Genomic DNA, 18,706 nt, shown 5'->3' with positions numbered 1-18,706 from the left:
TTTTTTTGGTTTTTCTCCGGTACCGGGAACCGAACTCACGACCTTGCACTTGCCAGGCAGGCGCTTTGCCGCTGAGCTAAATCCCCAGCCCCTCTTTATATAACTCTTAAAATCTTATTATAATGGTCATTCTAATTTCTCAAGATCTATACAGTGGCTCTGAGTATTGCTTCTGAAACAACAATTAGCACAAAAAATGCAAATATACATAAAGAAACAACAGTCCTAAATAGTAAAGAAAACCCAAAAAATCTAAGATAAATTGTCATTTACTTACATTGAACCAAAATATGCAAAATCAGCAAATACCTCCTTCCATAAATCATCTGTATTAGAATATAACACAACCCATTATTTCAACTATTTCAGAAATAAAATCTGTCCAGGTAAAATATTTGGTTTGTAAGGTCAACCTTTGAGGCAAAAATCAAAACGTTGTTTCTCCCATTGGTACATAACAATCATTCAAAGCCCTAACTTATCTTGCATAATTTCCTCAAGAACACATCTTTCTTATTTTTTTATGTTGCTCCAGATGGAAAAATTAAAGAGCTTAATTACCACTTACACTTTCTCTACAAGTCATCAATCTAAAAATAAAAAAAAACATGTCTACAACCTTTTCCAATATTGCTCAGTTCTACAACACAAGGTCTTCTAACCACAATATAAAAGAAAAGGAAGGAAGGAAGGAAAGGAAGGAAAAGAAGGAAAAGAAGGAAGGAACGGAAGGAAGGAGGGGAAGAGAGAAAGACTGACCTAGAATATATAACCACCTGCAGGTCTTACACTCTCCTTAGGCTATAAGTGTAATAAAAACCTTAATGGAAAGAATAATAGTTTTCTTCTTAAACAACATGATTTATAGCACTAATTATGCTAAAATCAAAATCAAAAGCCACAGACGTACGTGTATGTGTGTGTGTGTGTATATGCTAATAGCAAATAGATGACTACATACATACAAGCTTTAGGTCAAGATATTAGTTAACTGCCTGCTTATCTAGTTTCAAAGGTCTGTGAACAATAACTAGAAATACAACAATCAAGCAATCTTGTTTCTTATTAATCTCAAACTGCAACCAAACTTCTGGTTTAAAAAGTAGTTAGGAGAAATGACATTTGAGTAAGAACTACAAAACACACTCTATATTTACTCTAGGTTCTACTTCTGGATGAAGTAATCCACCAATCACATTACTCTGAGCCAAACAACACAAACTTAAATATTTAAAAAGCTGTCATACTTAACAAGAAACTATGCCCTGCTGAAAAGAACTACAATTTAGGGGCTGGGGATACAGCTCAGTATTAAAAGCACCTGCCTGGCAAGCATAAGGTCCTGTGTTCAACCCCTGGTACCAAAAAAAAAAAAAAAACAACAAACTACTTGCAAGTCTAGGGATATAGCTTGGCAGTGCAGCAAAAGCTTAGCATGCCCAAGCCCTGGGTTCAATCTCGGCACCTCCCCTAAAGAGGTAAAAAATACTACCAGTTTCATATCAATTTAAAAAATGTTTCATGAAAAGCAAATTTCAGAATATAATATCAACTGCATCGTTTGAAAATATGCGAAACAATATTGCAACCTGTTTATGAATGATTGCTATGGAGTAATTCTATAAAAAACAGCCAAAAGAAATAATCAACACCAGGGGCTGGGGATTTAGCTCAGCGGCAAAGCGCCTGCCTGGCAAGTGCAAGGTCGTGAGTTCGGTTCCCGGTACCGGAGAAAAACCAAAAAAAAAAAAAGAAAAAAAGAAATAATCAACACCAAATTCAGGATAACAGTTGTGACGAAAGTAAAATAATACAAGACGATACTTCAACTGTACATAAATTTTTTTTCTTTAAAAACATGGACAGCTGGGTGTGGTGGTGCACACCTGTAATCCCAGCACTCAGAAGGCTGTGGCAGGTTCAAGACCAGCCTGGGTACAAAGTGAGCTCAAGACCCTGAACTCCACAGCGAGACCCTCTCTCAAAAAGACAAAAATAAAAAAATAAAAATAAAAACATGTGGAACACACTAGGCATGATAAAGGATGCCTATCATCCCAGCACTCTGGAAAGCAGTCCCAGAAGGATCACAAGTTCTAGCCCAACTTGGGCATTTTAACGACTTAAGTGTGACCCTGTCTCACACAGGCCCTGGATTCAATCCTGGGAGTGTGGGGTGAACCTTAAGAGATTTTGCTCTAGCTTTATGGTGGATATATATTATTTATCTTGGTCTATAGCTTCCTATACATCCAATATTTTTTAATCTGTTAGCCAAATAAAATACATCAAATAAAAAAAAAACACATCTAAGCCAGGCATGGTGCCATACACCTGTAATCCCAGCACTGTAAAGCTAAGACAAAAGATGGCAAGTTTAAGCCCACCCTGGGTAATTTAGCAATTCAGCAAGACCCTGTCTTACAAACAGCTAAAGATGTAGCTCAGTATGGAAGCCCTAGGTTCAATCCCCAAAATTAAAAAAAAAAAAAAAATTATCTGCCTACAGCGACTGCTAAATGCCCAATATGCCAGCTGCAGAAGTCAACACTGAGCCCCCAACATGGCACCATTCCCCAGGGTGATCAGCCTCTGATCTGGTGGCAGGCTGATTATATTGGATCACTTCCATCATGGAAGGCACTGTGCTTTGTCCTCATTGGCATAGACATGCATGATGGATATGGATTTGCCTTCACTGCACGCACTGTATCTGCCAAAACTACCATCCATGGACTCAGAGAATGTCTTCCCCACTGCCATGGAATTCCACATAGCACTGCCTCTTACCAAGGAACACACTACAGACAAAGAAGTGAGGCAATGGGCTCATGCTTATGGAGTTCACTGGCTCCCATGTTCCTCACCATCTAAAAGCAGCTCGACTGACAGGAAGGTGGAATGGTCTTTTGAAGGCATAGTTACGGTGCCAGCTAGGTGGCAACAGCTTGCAGGGCTGGGGTAAGGTTCTTCAAAAAGCTGTATATGCTTTGAATCAGTGTCCACTATATAGTACTGCATCTCCCATAGCCAGGGTTCATGAGTCCAGAAATCAAGAGGTGGAAGTAGGAATGGTACCACTCACCATTAACCCCAGTCATCCACTCACAAAATTTTTGCTTCCTGTCCCCATGATCTTATGTTCTGCTGGCTTAGAAGTCTTAGTTCCAGAGCGGGAAAGGCTTGTACCAGGAAGCACAACGATGATACCGCTGAACTGGAAGCTAAGACTTCCCACCCCCAGGTCATTTTGGACTCCTCATGCTTTTGAGGAAACAAGCTAAAAAGGGAGTCAGTGTTATCAGCGATTACTGATGCAGACTATCAAGGGGAAATTGGACTAGTACTCCACAGTGCAGGAAAGAAGAATGTAGGCAGAGTGCTGGAGATCCCTCAGGGTGCCTCTTAGTATTACCATGCCCTATTAAAGTCAGTGGAAAACTACAACAACCTAATATAGGCAGAATGATCAATGGTCCAGAGCCTTCACGAATAAAGGTATGGTATGGGTCACTCCACCAGAGAAAGAACCAAGACCTGCCAAGGTGCTTGCCAAAGGGCAAGCATAGTGAAAGAAGGTAGTTCTAAATACCAGCTACAACCCCATGATCTCCTACAGAAAAAAGGATTGTAATTGTACTATTTCTCTCCTAATATGCTTATAATATTGATAGACTTAATACTGGTTGTTAAGGATTGTTAAGCTGTGTTATAATGTTCATTTGTGAAATGGTAATAACGCATCACTCAAGGAAAACTTACTTCTATTCTGGTGAGGGAATTAGTGCATTTCCTTTTGCATGCAGGATAGTTACAACATGTTAGGTGTAATTATAAGAATGTCTTTGTATCTGCAGACTGATTTAAAGAAATGCATCTAGCTGCCAAGTTGACAAGGGGTAGATTATAATGGTTGACATCTTGTGTCCATTTAAGAAGTCTAAAAGCTTAACTAACTCAGCAGTTCTACATCCTGGGGTGCACGGGACATGCCCTTACTGCTCTAGGATGTTATTCATTGTGTCAACTTGACCAGTTTAGACGTCTAGCTAAGTGATTCTAGCTAAGTGATTCGGCAGGGCACCAGGGTCCTTACTTTGTAAACATCCTCAGGCTGTGCAAAAGGCAGAATGAAGATGATGTGGGTGTAAAGAAGCCCGCCCCCTGGGCAAGTAGCCTGCATACTGTAACAAAAGAGAAACGAGGAAGGCCTGATTGCTGGTTCTTCAGAGGAGCTCCAGTCTCCGCCTTCAGTTTGCACACTGCCTCCTGGCTTCTGATGCAAATTGTTCAGCTTCACCTGGGACTCTTCAGCCTTCCAGGTAGACTCTTTAGCTTTCCACTGCAGACCCATCGGTCTCCTCATACAGACTTGCACAGAACACTACAGTGAGCTCCAGACCTTGGACTGCTTCAGCCTCCAGTGTGCAGACACCCTCCGCATGCTTCCTCATCCAACTCTCTGGCTGACCACAATAAGCCAATCTTGTAATTTCTTACACATTTGTATGTCTTGTGTTATACCTGTTTCTCTAGCAAACCCTGAATGATACACCCCTGAAAAATTTATCTCGTTCCTTTTGCTAGTTTAATGCTGTGTTTTATGCCTATTTTCCATTTTCCCATTGCTGCCAAGTAAACACAATTTTAATTCTTAATTACTGAATTACACTTTCACTTGGTAAAAGAACTCAAACCTTGGTACAGTACTCAACACATGCTGATGCAAAACTTTTGTCCCAGGGGCCGGAGATATAGCTTAGTGGCACAAGCACCTGCCTGGCAAGTGCAAGGTCTGAAGTTTGATTCCCAGTACCCAGGAAAAAAAAAAAAAAAAAAAAAAAACAAACCTCCTGTCCCAGTAGTTGTAATTCTTTTGGTACTTGCCACTGAAACTTGTTGGAGTCCCTAGCCTTGTGACTCCTTATCTTTTCCAGTCCAAACAACTACTTCGGTATTCTTCATTTTTTAGTACTCACTGTGGCTCCCAGAACCAATTAGCAAGCACCAAGATATCACTGCACATGTTTCATCCTTTTCCTGAGTTTTCTTTTCTAAACACATTTTATTCTATTTCTGGATCTTTTATTTTAAATTACCATAATTTTTACTGGAATGAAAAAGGATAAAATACATTTCAAGGAAATAAAAAGTAACCCTGTTCCATTCTGCTAGTCTTCTTAACCTATCATCCACCACTACCACTTCCCCGCTGACCAAAGAAATGGGTTTATATTAATACAACTATGTATGTGCCACTGAATTATAATTTCAGAATTAAAGTGATTACGCTAGGGGATGAAAAGAAATTAAGATGTGTTAATGTCCATGTACCATCTCGCCACAATGAATATAATCATGTACTACAAACATGCATTAATAAAAATATTATTTATGTACTTATTTTAAAAAAAATGAATATGTTGCTAATGAAAACTACCATAGATAATACACTAACAATAAACACACCCAAAAGATAAAAGCCTACGTGGCCAAAATTTAATAACCTAAGGCCAGGCATGGTAGCACATGCCTGTAATCCCAGCACTCAGGAGGCTGAGGCAGGAGAATCGTTGCCAGTTTGAGACCAGCCTGGGCTACAAAGTGAGCTCAAGGCTGGCCCAAACTGCAGAGCAAGACCCTGTCTCAAAAAGACCAAAAAAAAACAAAAACAAAAACAAAATTTAATAATCTAATTAACTTCGCCTCTTCAAGACCTTATGATTTGTATGCTTTGTTTTCTACTACACAGATGTTATGAAAATACAAACATCTACCAAAAATATGTAACAGCTATGAAGAAAATTCTGCTTTCCTGTAACTATCCACTTAAAAAAAAAAAAAAGTTTTTGTGGTACTGGGGATTAAATCCAGGGCCGCTGCACTAAGCTACATCCCCAGTGCCCCCTCCATTTTTGAGACAAGGTCTTACTATAGTGCTAAATTGTTCAGGTTGGGTTCAAACTTAAAATCTTACCTCAGCCTCTCAGAGTACTGGGATTATAGACAAGCGGCTACCATGTCTCGCTATGAGGGGAAAGAAGAAACTTTTTAAGTGTCCTTTCCCTCAGGTGTTTTCCTATGCCTGAAGATAATCTGGCAATTTTCAGAATTTAGCTTGCCTTTTCCTTCCGTCTGGACACTCACAACAATCTGAGTCAAGCTATATCATTAGCCAATATATACCTTCCTCTAGCTGTCTAACACATGGTATACTCCAATCCAGAAAATTCAAAACCAGGAGTAACATTAGAAACTCCCCTATTTAATCAATTCCTCAACTTCCAATTTCTAAGTATCAAATGTATGTATTTAACAAAGACTCTAAAGAGGTTATTTTTAACAAAGTTAAAGCCTTTCACTCAGCAGTAAGCTCAAAAGAACATGAGCCAAGTTAAGTTTTTAAGGACCATTTATTTACCACCTGCTAAATACCAGAACTGCTTACAGATATGAACAAAGTTGTATCTTCCTTACCCTCAGAAAATATACATTCATGTGCCACATAACACTTCAAGCAATTACATATATACAACAATGGCCCCAGAAGATTATAATGGAACTTAAATATTTCTACTGCCTAGTGACTTTATAGCTAATGAAAAGCCACAGTGTAAGACATTACTCATGTGTTTATGGTAATACTACTTTATAATCATGATAAGTGACTATATTACTGGTTTAAGTATTTACTATACTATACGCTTTCCTCACTAGAGTGTACGCTTAAGTTTACTATTTATTTTAAAACAGTATGGCTTGTTACACTCACAATAGTCTCATTCACCTTGTGTTTACTGAGTCTCTTAACTCCACTAAGGGACCATGTCAAATGATCAATTTATGCCATCTAAGTTTGTGTAAACACGCCATGATGTTCACATGAATCATCTAACAACATCTCAAAACATAACTCTGTCTTTTAAGCGACTGTACAGTCTATTCGGCAGCCACCAGATTCTATACAAAGGGTAGCAAATCATATGCTTTTAAAGGCCAAGTAGAGAACCTACATAGGTAGAGCAGCTCCACCTAAGTCAGTACCAGGAAGAACTACAAAATGCACAAATGCCTAAAATAATTCTAAATCAGCTTTAAAAGAATGCTATCAACCCAGTGATGGTGGTGCAGGCCTATAATCCCAGCGGTAGGGAGGCTGAGGCAAAAGGTCTGCAAGAGGCAAAGGACTGGACATTTTAGCAAGACTCTGTCTCAACATTCTAGTTCAGTGGTAGACTACCCTAAAGAAAAGCAAAGTAGGGGCTCTGAATTTTGTTCAGTGACAAGAGTGCATACTTAGCATCCTAACAACCCCTGGATTCAATACCCAGCACTGGGGAGAAAAAAAGTAGATGTAGATTTACTCACAAGGAAAACTACTCACAAATATTAATTTTTAAAACACTAAACCAGGGTATCAGTGCATGCTCATAATTCTGGCACTCTGGGAGGCTAAAAAGATTACAAACATGAACCCACCCTGAGCAACTTAGTGACTTAGCAAAATCTTGCCCCAGCACTACTAAAAAAGGGGCTGGAGATGTAGCTCAGTGTAAAAGCCCTGGGTTCAATCCACAGTACCAAACACACTCACATACACACGTGCTCACACATGCTCACACATATATACACACACACATTAATTATAAGCCAAGATGGCAAGCAGCACCTGCCAGGCTCCCCAGTGCCATTTTGGTCATATCCAGAAACATAATTCCGTATCACAGCTGAAACAAGTTGACAAGTGTGGGCTTTCTGAGAATTGCTCACAGCAGACATAGTTGGCAGCCAACATGTCCGGCAAAAACAAAAACTAGCTCCCCAGCAACCTTCAGCAGTTATAGAATCTGAAATAGCAGAGCCACTGGTCTACATGGAAGAGTTTTTACAGAGATGTAATATTTGCTACAAATCTGATGTGAAGATCTTCAAATTACCAAGTAAAGTCAACAAAGAACTGAGTTTATAATTTACAGTATTTATGCAGATTGGTCACTGCTGCCCAGAACAGAGATAACTTTCCTCAAGAGCTGAAGGATGTGCTTTACTACAACTGTCATGCCTTGCATTTAAATCTTTTAATAACATTTTGCAAAACTATCTGAAAAATAAGAACCCTACCAATGCAACAACTTTGCTAGAGCTCTTCTTTAAATTTCTGTTGCATAAGCTTCTGAGACTTTACTCATGTTGTGACTAGTAGCAAGAATATAAGTACAAACCACAAAAACAAATTAATATAATATTATAGACTTTCACATAAACCGCATTAAGATAAGCAATGCAACTGTAGTCAAAATATCCTTGGGGGCCGGGCCTGGTGGCACACACCCTTAATCTCAGCAATCCGGAGGCTGAGGCAGGAGGATCACTGAGAGATCAAGGACAGCCTGAATTGCACAGGGAAACCCTGCCTCAAAAAGACCACAGGGGGAAAAAAAAAAAATCTTTGGGCTGGATGGTGGCACACACCTATAATCCTAGCACTTGGGAGAATGAAGCAGGAGGATCACCACACATTGGCGGCCAGCCTAAACTACATAGTGAGGCCCTGTCTCATATCTACAAAATAAATAAATAAAACTTTGGATGTGATGATTGACCTCTTCAGAAGAAACATCTGAACTGAAGCCAACCAAATACTGTCAATGCTATCAAAATTGTGTGTTTCTCCAAGGTCACCAAGATACTGGTAGCTGCCATGGCATTCTTTGTAGAACAATATGAAAAAGAGAAACAAACAGAACAGTGTCTCAAAACCTGAAGATAAACAGGAATGGTAGGGGCCGGGGATTTAGCTCAGCAGCTCAGCGGCACAGAGCCTGCCTGGTAAGCACAAGGTTTTGAGTTTGATTCCTGGTACAGAGGGACAGGCATGGTGGTGCTCACCTGGTGTAATCCCAGCACTCAGGAGGATGAGGCTGCGGATCACCATGAGTTTGAGGCCAGGATGGGCTACAATAGTGAGTTCAAGTCCAGCCTGAACTACATAGTGAGACCCTATCTAAGAAGGAGAAAAAAAAGAACATTGGGATAAAGAAAAACAGCAAGACATCTCCAAGTACAAGAAGGGAAAAGATGTGCCAAAAACAAACAAAAAAAAAAGGTTGAAAAGGTTATCAAAGTGCCCAAGAAACAGAAAAAGAAAAAAAAAAAAGTGTTTAACTGTTCAGCTATTCACTTGATTTAAGACCTCCAAAGTTTTGCATAAAAGCTACTAAGGCAGTTAAGGAGAGACCTGATATGAAAGTCCTGACAGTGAACTTATCTCCAGATCAGCAGGAATTCATGAGCTTTTTAACTTCCACGCCTCTGGGCAAGTTTCTGCAAACACACTAAAGAAAGGTAACAATCACTCTGTTGTACAAGCATTTCATCACCTAGGAGCCCTAGAGATTGTTAAATCATTGCTCTAACTAACCATCCATTTTGTTGTCTTAGACAAGAATTGTGGAGGAAGTCACAACAGTAGGAACCAATACTTTTAAAACAAAAATAAACAAAACAAAACAGCTCAATGTCCTCTAGCCATGAATTAAGAACCTCCGCAAGATCTGGCCCAACAGCATAAAACAAGATGAGACAGTGAGGACGTCTGCTTCAACTCTGAATCAATTCTTCTGAATTCACAGAGGGCTCAAAATAAATCAAAAGTGAGAAGTGAATGCTAAAGATCACAGTCCAGCAACATACTGAGGAGAAGAGAAATATTGTTTGTTTTTGTTTTGTTTTGTCTTTTAGAGACAGGATCTCACTACACAGTTCAGGCTGGCCTTGAGCTCACTGTAGCCCAGGCGGGTCTCCCACTCAGTCTCAAGCGCTGGGATTACAGGTGTGAGCCACCACACCTGGCTAGGAGCATAACTTCTGAAAGTTCAGGAGAAACAAAATGGTTTAAAAAAAAAAAAAGGATGGGAAAGCACTGGTCTCAGCAAGGAGGAGGAGGCTGATAGGGAATACCTGGCTTGAGGAGCACCAATGCTTCAATGAAGAACAGCAAGAAATCTCAAGAAGTTCAACAGTATGCTTATGGAGGAGCAGAGAGCCAAAGCTGCAGAAAGACGTCCAAAAAATCCACCTGGCACAACTAAGGAAAAAATTCAGTGCTGTCCCCAAGAAAACCAGGAGGAAATTCAGTGATGAGGAGCAAATTACATTATAGAACATGTACAGCTTTCATAAAAAAGCCAAAGTCTAGGGCACAGGCCTGTAGTGCCAGCTATTCAGAAGGCTGAGGTACGAGGATTGCCTGAGCCTAGGAGTTGGGGGCCAGCCTGGGCAATACAGCAAGACCTCAATCTCAAAAAGGAAAGAAAAAAAAAAAAAAAAAAAACTCAAAGTCTGACCAAGAGATGAGACTAGCAATAGCTAGAAAGACAGATCATAAAGAATGTATGAGAGCTGGGCATGGTGGCGCACACCTATAATCCCAGCACTCGGGAGGCTGAGGCAGGAGGATCTTTGCGAGTTTGAGATCAGCCTGGGCTACAAAGTGAGCTCAAGGCCAGCCTGAACTGCATAGTGAGACCCTGTCTCAAAAAAAAAAAAAAAAAAGAACATATGAGAAAGAAAACTAAAATGACCTGGGCATGGTGGTGAACACCTGTAATCCCAGCACTCAGGAGGCTGAGGCAGGAAAATTACCAGAAATGAAGCCAACACACAAGACCAGCCTAAACTACATAGTGAGATACTGTCTCAAAAAACTAAGAGTCCATTTACCAGATCCAGAAACAAAGAGAAGAAAAACAGAACTTTCTGATGATGTGGTATAGCCAAAACATCCACTCAAAATATTGGACTTTCTTTGGAGAAAGCAGCTGGCAGTATGATATGCAACTTTTAAAAGAGAAAAAGTGCTAGGCATGATGCCACATGGCTGTAAACCCAGCAGTTGGGAAGGTGAGGCAGAAGGATCACAACTTGGAGCTCAGTCTGCGCAATTTAGTGAGATCTTGTCTCAAAATTTAGAAATAATTAAACAAAGGGGCAATCCCAAATAACGCTCAAAAAAGTAACTTCCAAGCAATTTTTCCCACTCCAAAGAAAATGCTAAATTTGTGTCATTAATCTGAAAATTAGTAAATCATTACAAAATCCAGAAACACTCTATTTTAAACAGGCAAAAAAGAAAAAAAAGCACTATGCTAAAATAGTGACTGGTTTTTGTTTCTATCTTTTTAAAAGAATTCTACAACATAAAAGGTGAGCTATGTTAACTATGTTAACATAGTTAACTATGTCAGATGTCAAATGTTAACTATGGACTAAGTAATATTGATACTGGTTCTTCCACTGAAATAAACATGTCATACTGATGCTAGATGTTAGTAACAGGAAACTGAGGAGAAGGGAAGTGGAAACTTTGCCTACTACCAGCTCAAATTTCTATAAATGTGGAACTGCTCTTTTAAAAAGTCCATTTTGTAAAAAAAATTCTATATATGCAGACTTGCAAATAAATATTTATATATGCAAAGAGAGCTAGAACAATCTGTATCAAACTGTCAACAGGGATCACCCACAACAAATGAAACCAGAAAAATGAGAGCACCAGGAAGAATTCTACCTTATATCCCTCTGCACTGTCTAAACTTCCTACACTAAGCAATACTAGTGTTGTAAGGAGAAAACTGTCTGGCACATTAAGAGCTTGGATTCTGAAACCAGACCACATGGATTTAGATCCCATTTTCACCCCACTAGCTAAGTCAACAGTTATCTAACTTTCTGCCTCAGTTTCCTTGCCTGTAAAATAGGAATAGTTTGTATTTACAGGCTGTTACTAGGATTAAATGAGAATGCACATATAGCAGTGGAAATTGTCTAATAACTCATTAACATTCATTAACCATTAACAATTATCAGCATCACTCCTAAATTTTCTTCTTACGTCTTATAGGACAAATGAGGAAAACTTGGTTCACCAAACCTCTTTCTAGATCTTCAGTGCAGAAAACACAAAAAGCACACAGATAATATCTGAAAGGCTGCATAAGGCTATATTCCAATAAAAATTTTATTTACTGGGCCAGGTGTGGTGGCGCACACCTGTAATGCTAGCACTTGGGAGGCTGAGGCAGAGGACTACAATGAGTTCCAGGCCAGCCTGGACTACACAGTGAGTTCAAGGCGAACGTGAACTACACAACAAGACCCTATCTCAAAAAAGATTTTTTTCTTAAATTTACAAAAACAGGTAGCAGGCAGGACTTGGCCTGTAGGCTATAAAGTTGGATAACCTATGAAAGAATAAAACACAGTGGGATGTGGTAGAACACTCCTGTAAACCCAGCACTTGGGAGGCTGAGATAGGAGGGCTGCCAAGAGTCTGAGGTCAGCCTGGGCTGGTCCGTTCAAGGCTCCCCTGAAATATACAGGAGGCCCTGTCTCAAAAATAACAACAGAAAAACGAAATTATTTTCATTTAGGGAAACAAAATGTAATTTATACGGGAAAAAGTGCACACCATGCCTTTAATCCCAGCGTTGCAGGAAGATGAAGCAGGAGGAGCACTATGTGAGCTCAACCGGGGCAACTTTAGGGAGCGCTTTCTAAGCTCAACCTTCTCAAAACAAAAAAATAAAGGTTAGAGATGTAGCTCAGTGCAAAGACCCTGGGTTCAATCCACAGTACCACAGGGGGGGAAAAAAGTACACTGGTTAATTGAAACTATCGACGAGAAAGATCTATTCATTTATATATACATGATAGGGATGGAAAAACAAAAACTCTTTTAAGTTCTGGGAATCAGACTCTTACCCCTCATACCTCAAATAGCCCAAAGGCTAAAGAAAAACATATACAGGGGAATAGGCAACTACAAACAGAAGCTTAAAGAAAAGGTGCCTTTCATATTTAATTTTAAATGTTGCCAGATTTCATAATTCACCACCAATCAGCTGCTACCACATATATTGAGAATTACAGGCATACCCAGTCTAAAGTACTTTGAATAGGATACTTCAAACTTCAGAACGGACAAGGTTTATCATTGCTCCTCAAAAAATAAAGCTTTCCGTTTAATTTAACATTTCACTGGGAAAAATTTGTGATCAAACAATTTTAAATGTCTGGACAGATTCCTCGGCGTCTTAAGGAGCTCGGGGATGAATACAGTGGGGATAGTAATACAAGGTTGAGAAATCCAGAGTCTACAAGTGTTAATATTGAAAGACCATCATACTAAAATAAACACAAAAAAAAGCAATCCGCAATTAAGCACTGTACCTTCCACAAACTCAGCTGGACATTTAATCTAACAAAATCTACTGTTGGGGGCCGGGGATACAGCTCAGCGGCACAAGCGCCTGCCTGGCAAGCACAAGGTCCTGAGTTCGATTCCTGGTACCAAGACAAAAAAAAAATCGACCACAAAATCTACTGTTGGACCATCTCACAAAGTTGTAAAAACTCCAAAGGCAAACATTTAAATCAAGGTCAACAGCCAAGGGGGGGGGGAGTTGCCAATCTGAACTTTCTCACAGATCCCTAACAACCTAAAAAAATTTATAACCTCGCCACCAGCAATTTTCACAAGAAACGAACTACAGTTGAAAAGCCAAACGGAGCCGGAGAGCACGGGGCCCAGCACACCACCGCAAGCGGGCTGCCCAGAAGGTGCAGGAGGCTTCCCATCCCGGTCACCGCTGCAGCAGTGCCGAGCACAACCACCCCAAGTCCGCCTCCAGAGAAATTCCTCGAAGTGATACAAGACCCGGGCAGGAAGGAAGAGGAGCGGGCACTGCCTTTCCGAGCGCAGCAGGGAAGGGCACCGCGCCCGAAGGCGACGACACCTAGCAGAGCCGGGGCTCGGACACCCGCCCGGAGCGGCGAGCGGCAGCGGGCGCCGGCAACTGTGACAGCAGTGACAAGGAGGGCGGGTCCGGCCGGGCCCCGCAGGGCAGCCCCTCGGGCCCCCGCAGCCCGCTGGTGGCGGCGGGACAGAGACCGGGGCCAAGCCGAGGGCCAGGTCCACACGCGCCGCGCGGCCCGCGCCGGGCACCTCTGCCCCTTCAGCCCGCACCGCCGCCCCGACCCCGGGCGCTCCCGGCGCGCCGGGGAAGCCGCGCTAGCACTCCCGAGACCCTCACCCGGAGCTGGTCGCCGCCTGGCCGCACGTCTCGGACTCCTAGAAAACCACCGCTGGAGGGGAAGGGGAGGAGGGGGAATGGAGGAGGGAGGGAGCCCAACACCAAGTAGGCGCAGCCGCTGCCTCCACCGCGATACCGCCTCTGGACCGAGCTCCCGCCGCCGCCACAGCCACCACCGCGTCTCCCCGCCCCCACGACTGCGCGGCGCCGTGACGCGCATCGCACGAGGTAGCTCGAGCCAATAAGACCGCACACGGTGCGCAGCCGCGCTGGCCCAAACCGGAAGCGGCCCCTCTGACCGCTCTAGAGCCTTGGTGCATCTTGGGAGTTGTGGTTCCATCAGAAACTCAACGTAAACGGTGTCGCGCGTCCAGGCACTACGGAAGAAGTTCTCCGCGCGAGCGCTCACAAAACTCCGGGTTTTTTCCTCCCACAGAAAAGGGGAGCAGCCTAAAGCTGTGCAGGAAGGAGCCGCTCTGACGCTCGGACGCTTTTACCTGTCACTATGGATACAGGCCACACCTCTTGGCAGAAGACGGAATTTAGGGATTTGGGCTGGAGCGCACGTTTCTATTAACGGCCAATATAGTGCTAGGCATCGTTTTGTGAATTTCAAGAGCTTTAGTCAAAGCTTGCCCAAAACAGTAGCTCTTGATAGTTATTACATTATTAACGTATTACGATGTATGCCTTACTACTTTTTCAAAAAAAAATTAATCCACTCGCTTTTAGCGTATAATTCAGAATTATTTTTAATGGTTTTAAGGTAATGGAAGATTAGAAACTACCAGAGCATTAAATATGTCTCCATTTGCCCAGAATGAGTGACTTTCCTCAAGGAAGCTTTAAATTGAGTTATAGGTTCTTAGAAAGCAAAACAGGTGTGGTTATGAAGCAGTTGATTTTATATAAATCCAAGTTCTTTCCCGAAGTTAAAGAATAAAATCGCAGACAAGAGGTGGAAGATGACAGAGTGTTTATTGGAAATAATAAGAAAAATAAAGCTCTTATCCTATGAAAGGAAATTCTTAGTGGAACTGCGATGCACTTTGTTTTGGCCTAATATAGATAAATAGAGCAGTGGAGACTTGTTTTAAACAGGTGACTTTGTGGGTTTAGGGTCTAAATAAAATTATTTAGCTGTTTGACAGGGTTTGAGTTCAAAGGAAACTGCATTTCTAAATTCTTCCAAATCCAGCCCAGAGGTGAGGAAGGAGCTGTCATCTACTTAGCACACCTGCTTCCTGGGAAGAAAGGACCTGACCTCCCATCCCATTTTAATTTTTATCCTTTGTTGCTGCTGTTGTTCATTTGTTTTGGTGGTGGTTATTTTGAGACAGGGTCTCGCTGTACAGTCCAGGCTGGGATTACAGGTGTGTGCTGGCTGTAAATATAAATTTTAATAAGTGATTTAAGCTACCAAAATCCCAAAATGTGACAAAAGTAGTCAATGCAGAATTAAAGGCTACTCATTTAAGGCTGAAAGATGTACAATTGTTAGATATAGAATTAGAGACCAGGCGTGGTGGCACACGTCTGTAATCCCAGCACTCGGGAGGCTGAGGCAGGAGGATCTTTGCGAGTTCAATACCAGCCTGGGCTACAAAGCGAGCTCAAGGCCAGCCTGAACTGCATAGCAAGACCCTGTCTCAAAAAGACAGGAAAAAAGAAATAAAATTGAAGGAACTAAATGTGAAGAAACTAATTCCCTTCAAGGGTAATTTACATTGCAAATATAAAGTTATATTTAAATTTACTTAATTAATGAAAGTCATAGCAATAATGATGTCTATGTTTCTAGTTACAGTCACAAAGCTTTGGAGATCAAGGGAGACAATGTTACACTTCATAACACATCAGAAGCACAGTGCAGGCATTTGGGGATTACAAATCCCATCAATAAAACCAACTCCCATAGGGCAAAGAAGAGAAGAACAAGATTTTCAGGTTTATTAAGATTTCTACTAAAGGTAACAAGGCTACAGAAAAAAGACAAAAAAACAATTCTTCAAAGATGTCAGACCTTTCCTATATCCATTTCTGTTAATGATTCTGCTTGACAAAACCAAGGGCATTATTCAAAGAGTAAACAATCCACACTGTATTGATTTTTTGGCTTTTTTTGTCCTTTTTGAGACAGGGTCTTGCTATGCAGTTCAGGCTGGCCTTGAGCTCACTTTGTAGCCCAGGCTGGCCTCTAACTTGCAACAATCCTCCTGTCTCAGCCTCCTGAATGCTGGGATTACAGGCGTGCACCACCACGCCCGGCCACACTGTATTGAAACAGGATTAAGAAAAGTGTATCACTCTTCCTCCTCTGTTGGAAAGAATGGTTGCCTCTGCTAAGCCACCCTGCCTTGGAGCCAGCCAATTATGGACTGAAGCCTCTACAAACTGTGAACTAAATAAACCTTTCCTCCTTTTACTCTGATTTTGTCTGAGCAACAAGAGCAAAGTAACTAAGACAGAATTTTGTACCAGAGAGGTAGGGTCCTTGCTGTAGTTCAAAAGCCTTTGGGAGTGGCTTGTGGGAAGAAACTGGAAAGGTTTGGAGATGCTAGCTGAAAAAGTAGAGCTGTAACACCTTAGGCTGTTTTGTATGGAAGATTCTGATCAGAGCTCAGAAGACCAAAAGGTTGATAGAAATCCTGCTGGTAAAAACCAGGCTCCAGAAGTTTCTGCTGGGAAGGACTGCGGTGGCTACTGGACTCCAGATGTGTGTTATGGCTTGGGAGAAACTTTGTCTGCATTTTGTTTGTGTCCAGAGACTTTGCCTGAGATTGAGATTAAGATTGGCAGATTAACTAATCTTGTAGGAGAAATTTCAAGGCAGTTGAATGTTGAGGTGTTGGCATGGCTAATGTTGGGGGCTTTTAGTCAGATTTATTTTGAGAATCAAGAGCAAAGAGCACAGCAGAATGATTTAAAACATTGTGAGTTTGGCCAGGAAGGAGGTTCCAGTAAAGGTGTGGACTGCCAAAATAGAGCTTGGGAGAGCTTGATTGCCCAGAAGGAACAGGAAAATAGAAAAGATGGCCTGAGGGCATCACAAGAAGCAGCAGGACTCCACCCTTTGCAGCCTCAAATTTGCAAAAATAAAAGACTGAGAAGAAAGCCGTAGAGCACCATATTCCAGAATGGCAGCAGCCTAGAGAACTTGTTCCTCAGAAATGGATTCAGAGTGCTCAGCCATTCAGACACTCGACCCCTACAGTCTAGAGAAAAGGAAACCTGGCTACTGCTCTGGCTGGCAGCAGACCATGGCATTATTCACATGGCGGTGGTTTTAGGTGCATGCAGAATGGAAGAGTTTTGGGGTCAGAAAAGTTCCACACAGATTTCGGAAGGCCTGGGAGGGCAGGCAGTGTGCCACTGAGAAGGCAGTGCATGAAGTTGTGAGTGTGAAGCCAAAGATACAGTGGAGACCCCAGAAGTTTGGAGAAGCCAGGAACATTGATCGTCTAAGAAAAACTGCAGGACAGGTGCAAAGCAGGCCCAAGAGAGAAGCCACGGGAGCTGTCACTGGAAGTGCTATAGGGGTAGAGCCACTCAAGCCTTTTGGAGTTCACATCTTGACACAGAAGGCTTTGGATTCTGCACAAGGAACTACAGGGCTTAATATTTGCCCTGCTGGATGTTGGACTTGCTTTGGTCCCATTCCTTTGCAGCCCCCTGTGTGTAACTTTTGGAATGGAAGCGTTTGTGTTGTGTCATTGAATGCTGGAAGTATTTAACTTTCTTTTCATTTGTACAGGGGCTCACAACTAAGAGTTTGCCTTACATCTCAGAGGAGATTTGGGACTTGGACTTTTCAGCAATGCTGAAACTGTTAGGACTTTGGCAACTCTTGGAGATGGACTGAATGCCTTTTTCTGTAAAGGAATGTATATGAGTCTTGGGGAGACTAGGGGTAGAATGTTGTTTTGTATTTAGATGTCCCTCCAAATCTCCATACAGTCTTAGGCTTTTTTGGAGGTGGGTAAATCTAGAGTTTGTGATTGATTCAAGGTCCAGTGCTGAAGGGGCCGGGGATAGAGCTCAGTGGCACAAGCATGCCTGCCTGGCAAGTGCAAGGTCCTGAGTTCGATTCCTGGTACCAAAAAAGAAAAAAAAAAGCAAGTGTACTAAAAGTACACAAGGAATTTGGGTAACAAGTAGGACTTTGCCAGGTGTGGTGGCGCATGCCTATAATCCCAGTACTGGGAGGCTGAGGGAGGAGGATCAGGAGGATTGTGAGTTCAAGACCAGTTTAGGATACAAAATGAGCTCAAGGCCAGCCTGAACTACATAGTGAGACCCTGTCTCAAAAAGACAAAAAAAAAAGGTCCAATGCTGGGATTAAGGGTGTGAGTGCTACACCTGACCTGCCCCTGGGGTGGGTAGCCTGCGTACACTATAAGGGACCGAAAGAGAAAAAAAAAAAATCTTATCATTGTTCCTCTAACATATTATACCTCATCTTATTTTCTGTCAACTTAGTCTTCTTCCCAAGATCATATCTGGCAATTTCTGAGACTTTTGTACTGATTAAATAAACCATATCATTCTGTCAAAATGCTCACACCTTCTCAGCTGAAGATCTTAGCACCCTTCCTGATCTGAGGGACAGTCCC

At 41.9% G+C, this 18,706-nt stretch overlaps 1 protein-coding gene across 1 annotated transcript in view; it reads right to left on the bottom strand.

Moving 5' to 3' along the window:
- Window positions 1-14,296, bottom strand: part of Adipor2 (adiponectin receptor 2) — an 83,358-nt gene extending 69,062 nt beyond the window's left edge. Inside the window, exon 1 of the mRNA XM_005395954.2 lies at window positions 14,094-14,296. The gene's annotated coding sequence lies outside the window, so the exon portion shown is untranslated. The remainder of the gene's footprint in view (window positions 1-14,093) is intronic.
- Between the last annotated feature and the right edge of the window lie 4,410 nt (window positions 14,297-18,706).

This window comes from Chinchilla lanigera, unplaced genomic scaffold (assembly GCF_000276665.1).
Source record: "Chinchilla lanigera isolate Chin_1 unplaced genomic scaffold, ChiLan1.0 scaffold00053, whole genome shotgun sequence".
Taxonomy (NCBI): Eukaryota; Metazoa; Chordata; class Mammalia; order Rodentia; family Chinchillidae; genus Chinchilla; species Chinchilla lanigera.
The sequence above is the reverse complement of the archived record's forward strand: the minus strand, read 5'-3'. Positions and strand labels throughout refer to the sequence as shown.